Here is a 20,031-nt window from a genome sequence, read left to right on the forward strand (position 1 = left end):
ACCAATATTCATGATCAATTACCGACTAACTTCGTACCTTCTGACTGTTCTTGAAGAATGATATTGAAGGAAAGTGCTTTGACAGTTATGACGACGCAAGAAACGGTGTTCAGCAGTGGCTCTCTTCACTGCCAGCATCTTTCCCTCGAAAAGTGCATAGAATAGTTGGTTTCACGCTATGACAGATGTCTGAACAATTGTGGAAACCATACAGAAAAGTAATTTAAGAGACGATTCTTTCTTGTGAAAATAAAATTTTGTTTAAAAAAAAAAGTTTTTGTGAAAGTTTTTCCCAAAGCGGCACTTATTTTCCGTACATCCTTTCGTCATAGGCCTGGGCTGAAATTTAAGTTATAACAGAGGTAACAGGGACAATTCGTAGGTTATCAATGACCACATAGTGCGGCATTTCGCTCATTGTTCTCATGTCCTGAGTGAACAGTGCGGGTGTGTGTGTGTGTGTGTGTGTGTGTGTGGGTGGGAGGTCTGTAGAAACTGCTAATGACCATCAAGCGACCCATGCTCGATGTCATGGCTCGAAAGGGTTCTTTCACTTATGGCTCTGACATTTTCTTTGTGAGTTACGCTGAAAAGTGTTTAATCATTCATGCTATCAACTTGATTTTGTTCCCATATTTCGTAAAGCGTGCCTCTCCCGGCGCAATTTTGTTGTGACGAGACCAATGAGCCGACTGTCAGCAATTTTTCCACCCTATGTAATGACACAAAAACGGATTGAAAGTTTCTCGATCATAATGAAGTTTAGGTGGAGGAGTATCTCAAAAGTCCCTGCGTCTTTTACGGTAAATTCCTCCAGAAACTTAAATTCTTCATATGTTTACGCCTGTCGGTAGATTTAGTGTATGACTAGTCGTCGTTCAACAACTAACGTTGTAATACCCTGATTCTTGTCACAATTACCATTATGGTATCTAATACATAAAAACTGATACTTAATGTGTACATTTCTAGATCGGAAAATAATCTACTGTAGACAATGAACAAACTCTCTCTCAGATACGTTGTGTTGCCTTTGACTTTTTCCTTATATTGCAGTGATAATGAGTGTTACATGTGAGTTATGTGATTCAGATAGTTATAAACGCCAATGTAAATGGATTCTTCTTGATTAAATTGTGCTTCAAAAACATTATATCTGTTTCTTCTCTAGCTTCATTGTAATCTAATAACTAGTAACGTTTCTAGAAAATGAAAAATATTGTCCAGATGTAGCTTTTCTTTATTCCATGGTTTTAAAATGTGAAAACACGTGCCATTCGTAGGCTGTTGAGGTTTTAACAATGTGGCCCACAGAAATCTACGCTTTAGAACGATTAATTACTGTGGATGGCAGGATTTACTTCCCTTTTTTGCCGGCCGCGGTGGTCTAGCGGTTCTAGGCGCTCAGTCCGGAACCGCGCGACTGCTACGGTCGCAGTTTCGAATCCTGCCTCGGGCATGGATGTGTGTGATGTCCTTAGGTTAGTTAGGTTTAAGTAGTTCTAAGTGGAGAAAACCTCTCAGCAGTACATGAAGTAATCATGGTAGTTCTTTCAAATAAAGTTCGCAGAATGAGAACAGGTTGCCTCTGTATTTTCAGCGCTGTTATATGCGGCTAGCTTTCCATGAAGCTGATGAAAACTTTGATGGGCTCTATAGGGCAAACAACTGATTTATAATTGCTGACAAGAGAGAGTTTGTAAACGTCCTGTTTATTGATGTATCTGCAGCCGTTGCGAGCCTGCTAATTAGCGTCGCTTCTAATTGTAATATCGACATTATTGATGCATTGTCACACAGGTAACGAGATCCTGTATAATGTATGACAAATACCTTCCCGAACAAAGACGCGTGTTTCAGAAGTCAATTATTTTTATTATACGCACAGATTTACTCAGGAGATGCACATTAACGGCCCATGAAATAAATGTTGTAATGTTTCTCTGTCATTTGGATTCCTAGATATTCAAACTTTCGAACACATTTTACTAATTTTTCTTATATAAAACCTATAACGAAACAGTGGAATAATAGGTCGTTTGTGTATCATTTATCATTCATTCACTATTGTGTACCATGATTGCTGACACGGAATCAAGCTTCAAGACACACAAAGCAAACATGAAAGACAACGAAAGTTAATCGAAAGGAGAAACAGTAAAAGTGGTCTAATAAAAGCAGAAACATTATCCCATATAGCGCTTAAGAAAGTTTTCTTTAACAAAAAGAGGTGTATGGTTATCAGGTACTGACATGGAAGTGAGAAGGATGTTCCAAAATTCGGCATCTAGGGCTCAGCATTATACGAAGGTAGAAACATTGCGCCACGGAAAGAAGTATCTGTAATTACTCGTATGTTAAATGTAGTGCTACTGATTAATGCCCAAAAAATAAGTGACTAGATAACTATGCAATGAGAAAGCGATGGAAGAACACGAAAGGAAAAAATGTGTTCAATCTACCTCCCTCACATTACTTGAAAGTGATGTATGTTTCAGTGAATAAGAGCACCTACGTGTTACATACCGTTGTGTCAAGTATATACGATAAACCTGCAGCGTGCCCAAGGTGGCATCATGCACATCCAGATATTCATATACTGGAGCAACAGAAGATGACAAACTTTGCGGGAGTAATGACAGATTACATCAAACAGCTCATCGGTGATGGTGGAGGTAGGGGTTAAAAAAACATTGACATATAAAATCAAAATAGGAAAACATGACACGAAGGCTAATCACGTGGCAAATTATGTTCTAATAGCTAAAATAAAATTTTCAGGAAAAAACTACGCTTCGTTATTATGGCAACAACAGATGAAATAATTAATTTCGTACTGATTTAGTCGAGTCTAATGTACTGCTTGATTAGATCCTTCGAGCCTTCTTTGCAGTTCATTGTTATAGTCATCTGCGTGGAGTGGTGGGCCATAAGGTATCCTTTCCTTTCCAGCCTTCTTGATAAGGCAACTTCAGACAGTTTTCGACACCATGCAGTTTAGGATTTATTCTCATCCCTCCCAGTACAGTCTCACTCTTTCTCTTTGAGATGTTGGGACTATTTATTAAAATCATTCCTCCTTCTCTATCCAGTAGGGAATTCCTAAAAAGCATTGATGGGATTTAGGTAATATATCCTGTTGTATATTGTCCTCTGTGCTACAGTTATTTCTGTAGTATCCTTATACATCAGCCAGCCCCTTTGGGCTTTACTCGTTTCACGTTTTCAAGGATTCTGCTGTACGTGAGCCCTAACGGCTTTCTTGAGTTCGTAGAGATACTAACAACTTGCTGTAAATATTAATGCAATATTTTGAATTCTTTTCTGCAGTTTTTGCGAGCAAGATGATACCTATGGCATCGTATTAGTCATACTCTGATGTTTCGTGAAAACCACAGAAAACGGAAACATGAATGAGACATGCCCGGCAGGCCGCTAGGTTTGAGGTGCAGGTGACGTATTTATTATGTGCTTTCTGTGTAGTTTTGACGGGGTTTAGCATCACAGATTTTATTATTCGACAGTAAGAAGGCTGTTTTATCCGCCCTTCTGAAGAGTTATAACATTCAAAAGTTAAGCAGATGCTCAGGTGGTTATATATAATGAAGGTAGGTTAGTGAAAGCTACTTTGGGAGGCTGCTGCCTTGTCCTCACTGAAGAACTGTGTCATATTTTTTGTCCCCACTGCGTTAATTCAATCTTGAAGAGCACTACACCAGGTGTGGAGAAACTGTGTTTGTGTTTTGACGTCACCGGAATAACTTGGACTGATGATAGAAATTCCTTAGCGTCTACTGTCGTTGTCCAGAAATCACATGCGTCTTCGATTGCAATGGACACCTGAACGTCGACGATGACGTGCGATGTGGCAAAGTGAAGTGTTTTCGTGCACGCCCCAGATTTAGCCTCTACCACAGTGATGTTCCAATGTGTGATGGACACCACGGGGCTGACTGTAATCCTGCTACCAGGTATTGTTGGATGACTTTCTAACAAACACAGAGAGACATTATCACTTGCAAGAGACTATCCCAACTCATCTCCATTCAGAGGTTACATGAGAGAAGCTTAAGAAAGTGAAGTTCAAATGGTTCAAATGGCTCTGAGCACTGTGGGACTTAACACCTGTGGTCATCAGTCCCCTAGAACTTAGAACTACTTAAACCTAAGTAACCTAAGGACATCACACACATCCATGCCCGAGGCAGGATTCGAACCTGCGACCGTAGTAGTCGCGCGGTTCCGGACTGAGCGCCTAGAACCGCTAGACCACCGCTGCCCTATAAAGCCCATCAAAGTTTTCATCAGCTTCATGGAAAGCTAGCCGCATATAACAGCACTGAAAATACAGAGGCAACCCGTTCTCATTCTGCGAACTTTATTTGAAAGAACTACCATGATTACTTCATGTACTGCTGAGAGGTTTCCTCCACTTAGAACTACTTAAACCTAACTAACCTAAGGACATCACACACATCCATGCCCGAGGCAGGATTCGAACCTGCGACCATAGCAGTCGCGCGGTTCCGGACTGAGCGCCTAGAACCGCTAGACCACCGCTGCCGGCAAGAAAGGGAAGTAAATCCTGCCGTCCACAGTAATTAATCGTTCTAAAGCGTAGATATCTGTGGGACACAGTGTTAAAACCTCATCAACCTACGAATAGTGCGTGTTTTCACATTTTAAAACCATGGAATAAAGAAAAGCTACATCTTGACAATATTTTTCTTTTTCTAGAAACATTACTAGGTATTAGATTACAATGAAGCAAGAGAAGAAACAGATATAATGTTTTTGAAGCACAATTTAATCAAGAAGAATCCATTTACATTGACGTTTATAACTATCTGAACCACATAACTCACATGTAACACTCATTATCACTGCAATATAAGGAAAAAGTCAAAAGCAACACAATGCATTTGAGAGAGAGTTTGTTCATTGTCTACAGTAGATTATTTTCCGATCTAGCAATGTTGACTACGGTTCACTCTTTGAATTAGCAGCAAGAATAAAAAGAGTGAAATGTTATCTGCAACATATGCAGAAACCTAACTGTAGTTATAAGAGTTGTACAATATGGTACAGAAGTAGGTGTTGACAAGGGAGTGAGAGTGTGTTGTAACCTAATCCTAATGTTAGTCAGTCTGTACACTTTATAAACTGTGAAAAAAAGCAAAAGTTAGAAAAGAAATTAAATTTCACAGAGGAAATGGAAAAACTTTGGGGAATGTTGAAGAGTTTATAATACTGTCGAAGTGGTAAGAAACTTGAATGAGCAGTTAAAAGGATTGAATAGGTTCTTAAGAAGAGATTACAACATGAAAATGAACAAAAGTAAAACAGTGGTAATGGAACGTAGTCGAATAAGGTCTGTTGGTGCCTAAGGAATTAGATTAGGAAATGAGACATTAAAAATAGTAGATGAAATTTATTGTTTCACAGCGAAATAATTGGTAATGATCGAAGTATAGAAGATATCAACTGCAAATTGTAAGCAAAAAGTAAAGCAGTTGTAAATAAGAAAAATTTGTTAACATCGATCAACAAGTAAAGAGTTAGGAAAGCCCTTCTGAAGATAATTGTCTGGACTATGGATGACAAACAGTTCAAACTAGAAAAGAAGCTTTTTAAATCTTCTGTTCTGGAAACATTCTGAAGATTAGAAGCGTCGGTTGAATAACTTATGAGGATGCAGTGAATCGAAGGGGGGAGGGGGGGGATTTTATGTCACAATTTGACTAAAAGAAGGTATCGGTTGATAGACCACATTCTAAGACATTAAAGATTTTTTCATTTCGTGACGAATGGAGGTTGTTGTTGTTGTGGTCTTCAGTCCAGAGACTGGTTTGATGCAGCTCTCCATGCTACTCTATCCTGTGCAAGCTTCATCATCTCCCAGTACCTACTGCAACCTACATCCTTCTGAATCTGATTAGTGTATTCATCTCTTGGTCTCCCTCTACGATTTTTACCCTCCACGCTTCCATGCAATACTAAATTGGTGATCCCTTGCTGTCTCAGAATATGCCCTACCAAGCGATCGCTTCCTCTATTCAAGTTGTGCCACAAACTCCTCTTCTCTCCAATTCTATTCAATCTAATCTTCAGCATTCTTCTGTAGCACCACATTTTGAAAGCTTCTATTCTCTTCTTGTCTAAACTATTTATCGTCCACGTTTCACTTCCATACGGCTACATTCCATACAAATACTTTCAGAAACGACTTCCTGACACTTCAATCTACACTCGATGTTAACAAATTTCTCTTCTTCAGAAACACTTTCCTTGCCATTACCAGTCTACATTCTATATCCCCTCTACTTCGACCGTCATCAGTTATTTTGCTCCCTAGGAATGGTGGTTAAGTCGCAAAAACTGTAGAGGGAAACCAAGGCCCATCTACAGTACGCTGATGAAAATTGATGCTGGTTGCAGTTCTTATGGAAAGATGAAGACACGGGATAGACTAGCGTAGATCGCTGCATCATACCAGTTTCGGACCACAAATATATGTTTGTAGTCTAGGTAGAAATTCCATAGTCCGTGGTCACAATCACGTAGAATTTCTTTAAAGTACATCATATTCACCATTGACTGTATAAATTATTTATTTCACAATTGCAGCCTCGGACTTCGGGCCACTTTCAAGTGGTACTGCAAAAGCTAAAAGGATAGAAATATGAAGCACAGAGTGGATGTGTGTGTATAGAACTGCACAACAATATCGTGTAGACCAGGGCCGGCCAGAAATTCTGCACGCGTGCGGTACTCCTGCACAAGTGCAACTTCCAGGTCACAGTGTGCACACCGCAGCCGTGTGTGTTCATGTAGCGCATGTTTCTACGCACAGATGTCGCTTTATCCACTTGCTGGGATACTCTGTACCGGCTCATTCTAGTGTTCTTTCTACAGCTTGCAAGCCAACCATTGAAAGGTATTTCGCGTATTAAACATTTAAAATACTGTCACAGACTACTCATTGAGACGTCTACTTTTATGTTTACAGTTTAACACAGTAAGACAAGTAATAAGTTAACAACCGTGTGTTTTTATTAAGGCAGCTTGACTGACGGCACGTAAATACGCGTAATGTTTTTGATCTAGTAGTTAAGAAAGAGAGCACTTAGCGACTTCCAACGAACCTTGTTCATGATTTCAAATAACATTAAACTAATGCAAGGTTTCTAATAACTAATTCTCGGTGCCCTCAGTTACATAATTACTGTCTCACCGACCTCTGAACAGAATGATAACCGCAGACCTCTCGATGATCACCTGTTATTTCAATACCATTATTTCTATATCTTTCATCAGTTCCGTCTGAAATCTGCATAATAACCGACAATTAGATGAATGTTATGTTTTATCGACTTCAGCTGAACGTAGCCCCTCACACATTCGAAGGGAAAAAAAACCACCTAAATGTAAGTATACATTGGAACAATCGGTTTAATGACCAAGTTTCTTGATAATAATGTAACATGGAGCAAAATGAGGCAATAACGCACAGTTAGTGAACAATTATTTTTAAGTATGAAAGGACTAAATCCAAACACGTTTATCGCTGGTCATGAGAAATGATAATCGAGTTGATGTGTCTCATCCATTTTCTTAAGGACATTTAATTTTACTTGCCGTTCTTCACTGTTGAGTGCACTACACTCGTCTTTGTGATATGTATTGTAGTGTCTTTCAATTGAAAACTTACGCTGGCTGCCTATTATTCGGCGGCACACCAAACACTGTGAGTTTTCACCAACGGCTATAAAAAAGAATTGCATTTCCCAGTCATTTTTAAACGACTGAGAACATAGATCTCCCTTCCTTTGCTTTTTCACACTACCTGCCATTTCTCAGTACTCTGTTAAGGTTAGGATTACCAGGGGTAAACGAGACTGGGTATGTTGCGCTCTTGCTTGTACCACATAAATATGGAAGTGGAGCCGCCGCCGTTCATTTAGGACACATGTCTAATAACGGATGTCGCTGTCGCACAGGTGCGCTCAAGTGCAGCACTTCCGCACGTCTGCACACTGTGCAGCGCTTGGCCGGCCCTGGTGTAGACAGTGGTATACATGCTGGAAGATTTTAAAGTCTGACATGTGCTGATCCAAAATGTGACCTATTCTTTTCACCGTTTTTGTAATTTAGTACTGTCTGCATTATACGATTGCGCAGTTCTGTACATATGAGTGCACTCTCTGCTTCATGTTTGTATTCTCTTAACTTTTGCAGTACCATTTGAAAATAATCTGAAGGTTAAAATTGCAATTGGAAAATAAATAATTTCTGCAATCATTAGCAAATGTGAAGTCCTCTTCAAAATAAATATTAAAAGTTTAATTATAATATAGCTGTTAGAGTACACACTAATGAGGAATATACATGTAGATTTGCAGAGGTTTATTCTTATGGCCTAGTTAATATAATTACAGATCACGACGTACCCACCTCAAGGCACTGTAGTATTGATTTCCGTTACTGAAGGAAATGGATATGTCATAAAAGTGACTAAACATAAAGCGCAGTGTGAGTTCTTTGCCGAAATGTACGCTTCTGTTGACGACAAGCGTCAACAGGAATCGGTAAGTCCAGCTCCCCTGCGACCCGCTGCGGCAACCGCACACTGCTGTCCCCATGATGGATGGCGGCGGCGCGTAGCCCTCCCTTCAGCCGCGGCTACGTAAGACGGGGGAGGCGGAGGTGTCCGGAGCTCATTCGTCAAGGTCGCGGCGGCGGCGGTGGGGACAGCGCGCTGTGGCGTGTCCCGCGCCGGCCCCTCATTAGCAGGCAACCCGCGGCTCCTACCAGCGAGAGCTCCACGGAGCCGTGCTGCGGGGCAAAACCCTCCTTGTTTACACACCTCGTTTTTCTCCCGCGAGGCTCAGGGGAGGAAAAGCGGTATTCGCGTTGGAAAATTTATTCGTTGGGTGCAGATGCTTTTTTCCGAAACTCCAGTGTAAACTTTGAGAATAAACAGACGTGAGGTATCGCTGCAGGTACGGTGCGCACGGCTTCGCTCCCAGAGCGAGGTGGAATTGAAATGTGGAGTCGAGCGGCGGTTGTCCTTGCACCACTACCTGAATATCATCTTCTCGTCAGTCTCACAAAAAGTTGCTCTGCATTATAGTCCTTTCCTCTAACCACCAGCCTAAGCCAGAGAAAGAAACAAGTTTTAATATGTGGTCATGAGCCAATGTGGTATTCAGATCTGAATGCACAGGTTAAGATTTCTGAGCAAGAGAAAGCTAGCTCTCTCTCTCTCTCTCTCTCTCTCTCTCTCTCTCTCTCTCTCTCTCACACACACACACACACACACACACACACACACACACACACACACACGCACACGCACACAAAATAAGAGCGTTGTTTATCTTCTGAAATATTAAAAAAAATGGTTCAAATGGCTCTGAGCACTATGGGACTTAATATCTGTGATCATCAGTCCGCTAGAACTTAGAACTACTTAAACCTAACTAAGCTAAGGACATCACACACAGCCATGGCCGAGGCAGGATTCGAACCTGCGACCACAGCGGTCACACGGTTCCAGACAGAAGCGCCTAGAACAGCACGGCTACACCGACCGGCGAAATATTCAAAAGTAGCTTCATGTTAGCACATGCGTTTTAAGGGTAAGTAGCTTATTCAGAGTGATAGACAATTTATTTCTCCCTGTTGGCAAGCGGGGTGCTCTCAGCCTAAGTGAAACCAATTGAGGAGCTACTTGATTGAGAAATAGCGTCTCTGGTCACGAAAACTGACAACGGCCGGGAGAGCGGTTCCCTGACAAGATGCCCCTTCGTATCAGCAGCAACTGAGGCTGAGGATGACACGATGGTCGGAAGGTACCGATGGGCCTTCAATGCTTGTTCGGAGCTACATTTAATATGAACTTCGTACAGTCACTTCTGTGTGAAGGAAACAGGAATGAAGAGTGTCGTGGTGATTCTCTCTCTCTCTCTCTCTCTCTCTCTCTCTCTCTCTCTATTGTGAACAAACTTTTCGAGAGATGAATATCCTGACTTTGTCGAAAAAAAACATAATTTATTTTACTTTGTCGGTTCTGGAGGCATTTTCATTGTTTGGCCCCTCTTCTAGTGTTGGCTGCGCTGGTGGTTAAGCCTGCTTCGAAAAATTTTCAGGCGTATCGACAAAACTGGTCTAGAATTTTCAGGCCAGACGGAACGAAACCTTCTGACTCGTAGGCTCACACACATGTTCTGTTGACGTGGGACCTAGCACAGGTCTAGTTGGGAAGTAAAGTTTAATCTGGAATCGATACAGGCTGAGAAAGTAAATGTGTGATAAAAAATAAACTGAATAATTAAGGCAGCTGCTGAAAGACAAAATTAAATTGTAATGACAAATAAATTACGAATTACTGCTGTTACCATCCGTAAAGGACAACAGAATGCATTCATTTTTTGCTGACCGCTAAATGATCCACGATTACATTCAACAAAACGTCTTAAATCGGTCCTCAGGCCATATCAAACAATCTACACTGATTGCAATCATATGTACCAAATAAGAATAATTTGGACTGTGTTGTATCTATGAAACTTCGTCTTCACGGGTTGAATATATGCATAATGATAACTCTGAAACGTACCGTACTCTTACGAAATGTCCTGCCGGACAAAATAAGTGAAGTTTCGAGAAGGGCTGAGCGAACGAAACGACGTACAACCCTCTGGTTTGGATATATACAGTGTTTCGGACTGGAAACGGACCCACAACTGTTTGAAGTGATCCTTTATATCTTGGACACTGGTTCCGGGACGGATATGTCATCGAACTAGTCCCACACGAGTTCTATTGCGAACAAATCCTGGAATCTTACTGGTTAACAGAGTACCTTAACATCACCCAGACAGATCGTAGATACACGTGCAGTGTGTGGACGAATGCTGTCCAGTTGAAAAATAGCACGACGATACTGTCGCATAAGAGGTAACACATGAGGTCGATGGATGCCGGTGATGTACCACTATGACGTCAGAGCTCCCTCAGTGACTAGCAGTCGTTGTCATACACGATGGTTCTCGAAACTATGCCGCCAGGAGTAACAAAACAGAGCAAGCTAGGCAGTTCTTTTGCCGACGATAGTCATCTGGGTTAGTGCAGAACCACAAGTCATTGCTCACACAATGCGACCACATTCAAGAGCAGTCCATGCTTCCCTGTCAGGGCAACACTCGATACGCATCCATTTGTGTTGCGCTAATGGCAGCCTACGCATGGGACGAAAATGCCCTAGTCCGGCTGCTCGTAGTCCCAGAACAAGAGTGCGTGATGACACAGAATGTTTCATTGAGTTCATAGTCCATTGCTTGTTCTCGGATGGCTGGCACAGATGTGAAGGGGTTACGACGTGCGTGGCACTTAATGTGGCGATCCTTCATTGTGATGGTCAGACGTGGTCGACCAAAACCTTGACTGCGGGTACAGATGGCCTCACTTTCCCATATTGCTCAACATCGGACCACTGTCACACCCGAACGCCCACACACATATGGATATTGCACGACTGGATCGGTCGGCCAAATAGAAAACCTCATGTGACTCCTTTCAAACTCTGAGCTGTGCTGATAACGCTGTTCACACATCTCCATGTCCTTCCACAGTGTCTGACGCTGTTCGCACTTCTCACATATTTTACCAGGCCTGGTAACAACGCTGAACACGAATAACAGTAATGTACTCTGGTGGGTGCTTTACTGGTCAGAGAGAACTGCAGCTCTAATCATTTACATACCCGCTGATGGTTGGTACGTGTACCACGATCCGTTGACATCCAACCATGCCTTCTGGGTGCTTTACGTTTTTTGTATGGCAACGTATTTCCGTGCAGAAAGTATACTTGAGATGATTTTAGTTAATTTACGATCATCTTCACAACATTAATACAGATTTGTAGGTGGCGAAAAACTAAGTTAAAAATTGTTGTGGATTGGCAAGAGAGCCAACCCACTATGAGAGGAAGCCGAAAGGCACGCGTTTTAGCTCACGCAGGCTGGCGTGAGGTCTGGAACAGGTCAAGGAAATGAGACTAACAAAAAACGTACGTAGCTGCTGGAATACTTAACTTTAATCCACAATTGGTGAACATCGCTCTTGACGGTACATGTTTTACAGCATCGATAGTAACTGGTAATGGCGCCTTGCTAGGTAGAAGCAAATGACGTAGCTGAAGGCTATGCTATCGTCTCGGCAAATTAGAGCGTAATTTGTCAGTGAACCATCGCTAGCAAAGTCGGCTGTACAACTGGGGCGAGTGCTAGGAAGTCTCTTTAGACCTGCCGTGTGGCGGCACTCGGTCTGCAATCACTGATAGTGGCGACATGCGGGTCCGACGTATACTACGGACCGCGGCCGATTTAAAGGCTACCACCTAGCAGGTGTGGTGTCTGGCGGTGACACCACAAAAATAATGAATGTTCTACAAACAAAAGACATAAGGAATTTATGTGAAATATAAATTTAGCATTAGTAATACAACTGAAGATTATCTTTTCAATCGAGAATATCATTGTCAATCCATCTGTTTTCAGATGATGATGCAAATGTAAACTGTGGAAATAAAAAAAGTTTTTCCAATTACAGGCATATTTGAGACCTATAACGTTTTGTTTGACTCGTTTGAACGAAATGTGGTCTCTTAAATGATTCTGTGTAATATTTATTCCTTTCTGGGGGCTTCATGGTTGTGTCAACACAACGTGGGGTAAAAAAACTTTTTTTAACTGCTGCATACCACTATTCTACTTCCCTTAGAAAACTCTTAAGTTACTACTTCTTCTGGAACACGTCTGGATTTGAGGTTGTGATCGCATCAGGACAAGCTTGCTGATTCCTTACAGCGTGTACAACGTGAATATTCAGATAAATTCATGTGTTAAATAGGAGAAACGGTATTCTGATGTAGTTGGGCCAAAGGCATGAATTGACAGGCGCGTATCACGTACGGCTAGCAACATTTCCGACGCCACATTCCTTCTGGGAAAAAAAAATTGTCCTCAGCTTCATTCAGTGGCAGATACGCGATCGTTCCCAACGACGAAAAGGGCTCTCTGAAGACCTTGCATATTTCACACGCCGTATAAGTGCGGTGTAGGAGGAGCGTGTTTAATTAGTAACTAAAACGTCCTCGGTCCCGGGTTCGAAATGAGTCAGCTTTCGGACGTGGTGACGTGCTGAGCGGCTCCGGGCGCCGGACAACAGCGCACCGCAGTTGATTACTACCGCGTCGCGGTATTTCGTGTTGTGTAGCGTCCGTTACTACTGCACCTCACGGCGCACTGTTACCGCCGAGCGACACTTAAAGTAACATTCCCAGCCGAACATACGCGACCACGTGCTTATGAAACTGAACAATTCATTTGCGAAGAGCTACGTCTGGACCCCCAGGAAGTGATAGATATTCACTTCTCTATCTCTGGCAGTGTCGTTTATATTAAGATGACAACGGAGGAAACACGTACTGAAGTAGATCGACGACACGCATACGGACTCAAGTTCAAGCGTACAGACGGGCGTATTGGAGAGGTAACGGTAGATCACGCTGGTTTCGGTTTTCTCCGTTTCAAAATGCCACAAGACATGGTAGTCGAAGCTTTCCCACCCTACGGCAGTGTTATCGGGCACATCGCGGAAAAATACGACATACCACGTGTTGAATGGTTCCCGCCATATCAAAATCGAACTCTCCCAACATGTACCATCCTATCTGATGATAGGTGGCGTGCGAGCCTTCGTTATGTATGGTGGCCAGCCGCGGGCGTGTGCCGGTGGCGGACAAGAGGGCCATGTTCGGTCAGACTGTCTTCACCGGCGTTTGCTCCAGGTCCCGACCAGAGACTCAGCTCCCAAAGTGACTGTCACTTCTTTACCAGACAGCTACGTCGCAGCCATACGCAGCCCCGATACGTCATTTCAGTAAGCACCTGCTCGCCCCCCGGCACTCCCCACTGAAAGTGACGGTGCTACCACAGCCTCACAGGCAGCATCTCCTGCGACGGCTAGGCACACATCTCTCCAGACTCGATGACCAGCCTTCCCGTTGCAACGGACATCGATGCAAGTGCGGTGCCTACCTCTGCAATTCTTCAGATGGGCGCGACCTCGGGCATTGAGCGTCCACATGCTGATACAGAACAGCACCTCCGAAAGCAGCGGTCGCCCCGAAAACGGAAGGAGAGGGCTCAAACGCCATCCGACGACATACTTTTTCATGTGGCAACACAGGCACTGGAGCGGATACAAGATAGTGATCTACCTTCGAGCGCCCTGACGACTGGAGTGGCCGCTCCTGATGCCCCATGTGGGGAACGATCCCACCCGATATCGATGGATTCCATGGAGGGAGAGTCCCTGGACCCCGCTACAGTAGCGTCACCACCACTCGCCCTCGATGAGTGTGACAGTCGCTTGCCACCTGTTCCAGTCTACAGGGCTGTTGATGTAGACGATGGAGAAGATCGAGATGGCAGCCCTTCCGTCTGGCAGTGCCTCTTGGAGGTGCCTGATCCACCTTCCACCCAGTGATTGCGGCTATATTGACTGCGTCGGATGCTACATGCCAGCAAGACATCTCTGCTGGCATATCTGTGCCAATGTTGGGAGCACGCCCACAACACTGCCGCATCGCGACTATGAATCTGGCCACCATTCGGGCTTCCCACAAACTGGCAGTGTTCCGAGAGACCGTTTATGCTGCTGATGTCGACATGACTGATTTCTACGTCCCCACAGGCTGCTCGGCATACGTCTCCCTGCTTCTGACAACGGTAGTGGAGTCGCCATCCTCCTCCGTTCTGGACTCCCTGCTGACGATGTAGTATACCTTCCTAATGGTAGAGGCATGGCTCTCACGCTGCTCGGCTTCCGCATCCTCAATGTATATGCGCCGTCCGGCTCCAGTCGACGTCGTGATCGACACACTTTCTTTGCTGACAAGGTAGCCCCACTACCTGTTACGGACTGTTCGTCTAAAATTGTGAGTCATATGTTTGTGACTATTACAGCGCCATCTACCACAAAGCGAAAATAGTGGTCAAACTAAAACATTCATATTTTTTTACGTACTACACGAATATGTAATAAAAAATGGGGGTTGCTATTTAAAAAAATGCAGTTGATATCCGTTTGACCTATGGCAGCGCCATCTAGCGGGCCAACCATAGCGCCATCTGGTTTCCCCCTTCAAGTTGGACAAGTTTTGTTCTTTGTAGCTTTTTCGTTTGATGCTTATTTCGTGAGATATTTGGCCCGGTCACTATCAATGGACCACCCTGTATATAGTATTCTGGACATTCTGCGTCAGGCTTTTACATATCTTAACTCGAAATCGGAGGAAGGTAGATTGACGTTCAGAAACACTGTCCCCCTACGCCAACAGGTTGACTTTGATATAGTAGAACAATTTTGCAATGGAAAGGCATGGAAAGATATGGCCGCTAGACGGCAGTAGCTCTTTTCCCGCCACTTGCCGTAACCCTGTTAAAACCCCCATACAACGCCGTAAGCTGTCGAAAAGCTGCGATTTGCTGTACGGCGTACACCATAGTGTGTGAAAAGGAGGTCACGAATGTTACAGACTCCACCAGAGTTGGAAAGGCATTGCTTTCAGGGAAAAAGACATGGCGAGTGACAAAATGTTTCAGGCTGAAACGAAACGGTACTTCACGTGGAATACTCGTTACTGTGCCAAGAATGCAAATGACAGGCAACAGTCTTATCGACGAGGTTCTCGTTGCTTTGCTGGCTGACGACAACTGAAAAACCAGTGGTGTGAAGAGAGATCAGTTAGGTCATCCGAGGAAAGCGTCGTTTGTCGCCGGACTGCCACTGCGACTTCTGATCCGCTCCGATTGTACGTAACAACTCCGAGAGGCAGGTGTCTGCACCGACACGGCAACGTACCTGCGTCAATATTTCCCTTCCTGTAGCTGGCTCCTTATGTAGGATAACGACCTCCCGGAATGTCTGCAGCAGCGGGCTGCCGTGCCGAATCCCTGCCGGTTGGTGCCTGCTGGCTGCTCAAATATTGATGGTCGCCGTGTGGCGCTGCCGCCGCCGCTGCCCCAGAGGCACAACGGCTGCAGCCAACAGCGGCGGAACATCAACGCTTCCTACAGGCCCCCAGGAGCATCAATTATGGACGCGCCCATGCATGGCCAAATATTAAGCGCGTTACGGCCTCCCGCGGGCGCGCTACCGCGCCCTGGGGGCGAATGAAAGCAAGCACCGGCGCCGGCACCGACGCCGGTTTCCCACCGATGGCGTCGCGCTGCGCCTCTGATCTCGTCTCACTCACAGCCGGCGCTCTGTCCGCATTCAACTCATTAAACTCTCACTATCACAGTGTATTTTCATGTTCTTTACGCATGGCTTCTAGTTTCTTTTACTCGTTTAAAGCTAATTTGATGCCCCTAGAGGACAATTTCAGAATCTCGACGGGCTGCGGATTATCAGGCGTAGCAGCTTCCAGTGATTCGGCTACATTACTTTCACTGCCACCAGATAAGGCGCCGGCCGCGGTGGCCGTGCGGTTCTAGGCGCGTCAGTCCGGAACCGCGTGACTGCTACGGTCGCAGGTTCGAATCCTGCCTCGGGCATGGATGTGTGTGATGTCCTTAGGTTGGTTAGGTTTCAGTAGTTCTAAGTTCTAGGGGACTGATGACCTCAGATGTTAAGTCCCATAGTGCTCAGAGCCATTTGAACCTTTTTTTTTTTTTTTTGAACCAGATAAGGCTTACTGGAGCGTTTGAGTTTCCGAAAAGGCAGCACAATTTCCTCTATGCCTTCCATCTTTATTTTCCTCGGTACCATGTACAAGGTTTTCACAAAATAGGGTTTTTCTAACAGTGTCCTCCACCCGTGCCTCAAACCTCGTGGTGCCAGATCAGTAGAATTCTGTCTACCTTGTCTAGTTTTGGCAGTGTCTGCCAGTTTCTGTTTTGAGCGCTACATGGTTATGTACCGGGTGATCAAAAAGTCAGTATAAATTTGAAAACTGAATAAATCACGGAATAATGTAGATAGAGAGGTACAAATTGACACACATGCTTGGAATGACATGGGGTTTTATTAGAACCAAAAAAATACAAACGTACAAAAAATGTCCGACAGATGGCGCTTCATCTGATCAGAACAGCAATAAATAGCAGACCAAAGTAAGACAAAGCTAAGATGACATTCATTACAGGAAATGCTCGATATGCCCACCATCATTCGTCAACAATAGCTGTAGTCGAGGAATAATGTTGTGAACAGCACTGTAAAGCATGTCTGGAGTTGTGGTGAGGCATTGGCGTCGGATGTTGTCTTTCAGCATCCCTAGAGATGTCGGTCGATCACGATACACTTGTGACTTCAGGTAATCCCAAAGCCAATAATCGCACGGATTGAGGTCTGGGACCTGGGAGGCCAAGCATGACGAAAGTGGCAGCTGAGCACACGATCATCACCAAACGACGCGCGCGAGAGATCTTTCACGCGTCTGGCAATATGGGGTGGAGCGCCATCCTGCATAAACATCGTACGTTCCAGCAGGTGTTTATCAGTCAGGCTGGGGATGATGCGATTCTGTAACATATCGGCGTACCTCTCACCCGTCACGGTAGCAGTTTTGCTGTCCAGCATCATCTGTCAGACGTTTTGTGAACTTTGTTTTTTTTTTTGTTCTAATAAAACCCCATGTCATTCCAAGCATGTGTGTCAATTTTTACCTCTCTATCTATATTATTCCGTGGTTAATTAAGTTTTCAAATTTATACTGACTTTTTGATCACCCGGTATATCTTGCATTTTGTGCTTCATGGGTAGGGTTGAATAGTACAATGGCACCTGCTTAGGTAGCCGTTAAAAACGAACCGCAATACATGTCGGTGCTCGTAGACACAATATTTTCTCTAGAAATCTGCCATGATTTTATTAGTCCCCTTCCTGGTACGATTATTTTGGTTTCTCCACCACTTTAATGCGTGCCGGAAGCTTCGAAGCGGCGTTGTAGGTTTCTTCTTGTGGTCCCTACGATTACCTCTTCCTACATACTGTGAAGATCCCTCTGGTTATAAAGAAATGTGGAAGTAGCATGACAACACATCATTCCGTACACTCTTAGGCGCATACACAACATAATTTTAAGACTTGTCGGAAACAATAAATGATGATGTTCCAGAAATAAATTATTCCCCTTCCGCAGCTCCGACCAAGGTTTTCGAAGCGTTTTCCTTGCTTGTCAGGCAAAAACCGAAACTAATAAAACATTCCGTCTTGGGGATCCTCTGAATCTCTCACCTCCGCTCCCCATCCCAACCAGCTTGCGTGGTACTGACAAAAGAACTGCACTCTGCAGTGGGTCGTATCTAAAATAGTCCACTCTACCCCTTAGAGTGGTTGATCGAAAGTGAAAAATATATAGGTAAATAAATAGTAAAGGCGAATTGAGTACAGTTTTCGAAGTTTAAAAATTTTGTAAATGACGCGGGGCTTGGGTACCAGACCGGTATTCGCCACGTGCCCAGCACACCAACCGTCTTCTTTTATCCGCCATAGAGATCCGATCCGGGACCGGCGCACCTTCCTGCCCCGGAAGCAGCGCTTTGAAGACGCACAGCTATCCGGGAGGGTACATATTTGCCTTTACCTAGAAAAATGAATGTAAATCTCATCTCTGAGCTCTATCTACGTGAAAAATGTTGCTGATGGTCACAAAATATTCTTCTCTGCTTCCTCTCCTTCTTCTGTTCTTATAAAGATGGCGATATGTTCGAAAAGAATTTAATTGTGTGTTCGTTCTTACTGTGTACAAGTGATACTGTTTTGTTCACTTTTTCCGTCAATATTTTTCGATGCCCGAAGATATACGCAAAGAGGTCTTTCCCACCTAAAATTAAGATTGGGTCTGAACATGCTGTCGACGATTACACATAGGGCTCGTACTCGGATAGGAAAGACAATAGGCTATATCCTCTAGGCGTTCAATTAGGGAATGTAACTGTACCGGGCTGGTTTAATTCCTTACTAATGTTGTGTCACCAAGTACCCTCACTTCGGTGGAAAAACTACATTCACAATGTACAAATAAGATTCAAGCATGCAAGATGCTCCTGTAAAATTTATAGTATTACTGCATGCCGTTAATTGGTCCATTACTGGTTGCATAATGTTTCATCATTTCACTCACTGACAGCTCCAAGTTATCATGCAACTCATGTATGTTTGTTTAATTTACACAAATAACATTGAAGCGTGTAAGAAATTCCTGTAAAATTAATATTAATCCTGCATGCCGTCAATTGGTCCCTTCCTGATTGCATAACGTTTCTTCATGTCATTCACTGATAACGTCAAGGTATCATGCTACTCAGCTGTCCCATCCAAATAAATACATCAAGTGAGTGAGTTACACCTGCGAGTTTTCTTCGAAATAGATAATTTTGTTTTTGATACATAAGAAAAGAATCTAATTGTGTGTTGGTTCTTACTGTGTACAAGTGATACTGTTTTGTTCACTTTTTCCGTCAATATTTTTCGATGCCCGAAGATATACGCAAAGAGATCTTTCCCACCTAATGATGTATGTGGATGGCGGCTGACATGCAGTCTCTGGCTTCGTTGACTTTCCTAAAAATTCCAATGGACTCTTCCTTAATTTTACACGAATACACACCAAACGATTCTTGACACTCCTGGGCGGTAAATACACTTGAACCCCGCAACGTTTCTGAACAACACAAATAAATTCGAAGCAGTACAGGAAGGAATATCAAGCTGGGACTGATATTCTTAATTTACTCACAATCGCCGATTTTCAGTGATATTTGATATCAGCGCGCACTAATATAAGTGTAGGGATGTGATCGAACCTTTATTGAACAGAAAAGGCAAATAAAGCAATATTAAGTGCTGCTGTCATTACAACAGAATTGCTTACCACTTAATGTCAACATCACCATTCAGCTCCAATGGCCTTGCCGCGGTGTTAACGCCAGTTTCTGTCGTGTCAACCAAGTT

The 20,031-nt window shown here is 43.7% G+C and overlaps 1 protein-coding gene across 6 annotated transcripts in view; it reads left to right on the forward strand.

Annotated features, from left to right (window-relative positions):
- The window catches only part of LOC124798130 (hemicentin-2-like), a 1,906,233-nt gene that overhangs the window by 1,299,305 nt on the left and 586,897 nt on the right, over positions 1 to 20,031 (forward strand). The gene's annotated exons all lie outside the window — the stretch shown is intronic.

Source organism: Schistocerca piceifrons, chromosome 5, assembly GCF_021461385.2.
Source record: "Schistocerca piceifrons isolate TAMUIC-IGC-003096 chromosome 5, iqSchPice1.1, whole genome shotgun sequence".
Taxonomy (NCBI): Eukaryota; Metazoa; Arthropoda; class Insecta; order Orthoptera; family Acrididae; genus Schistocerca; species Schistocerca piceifrons.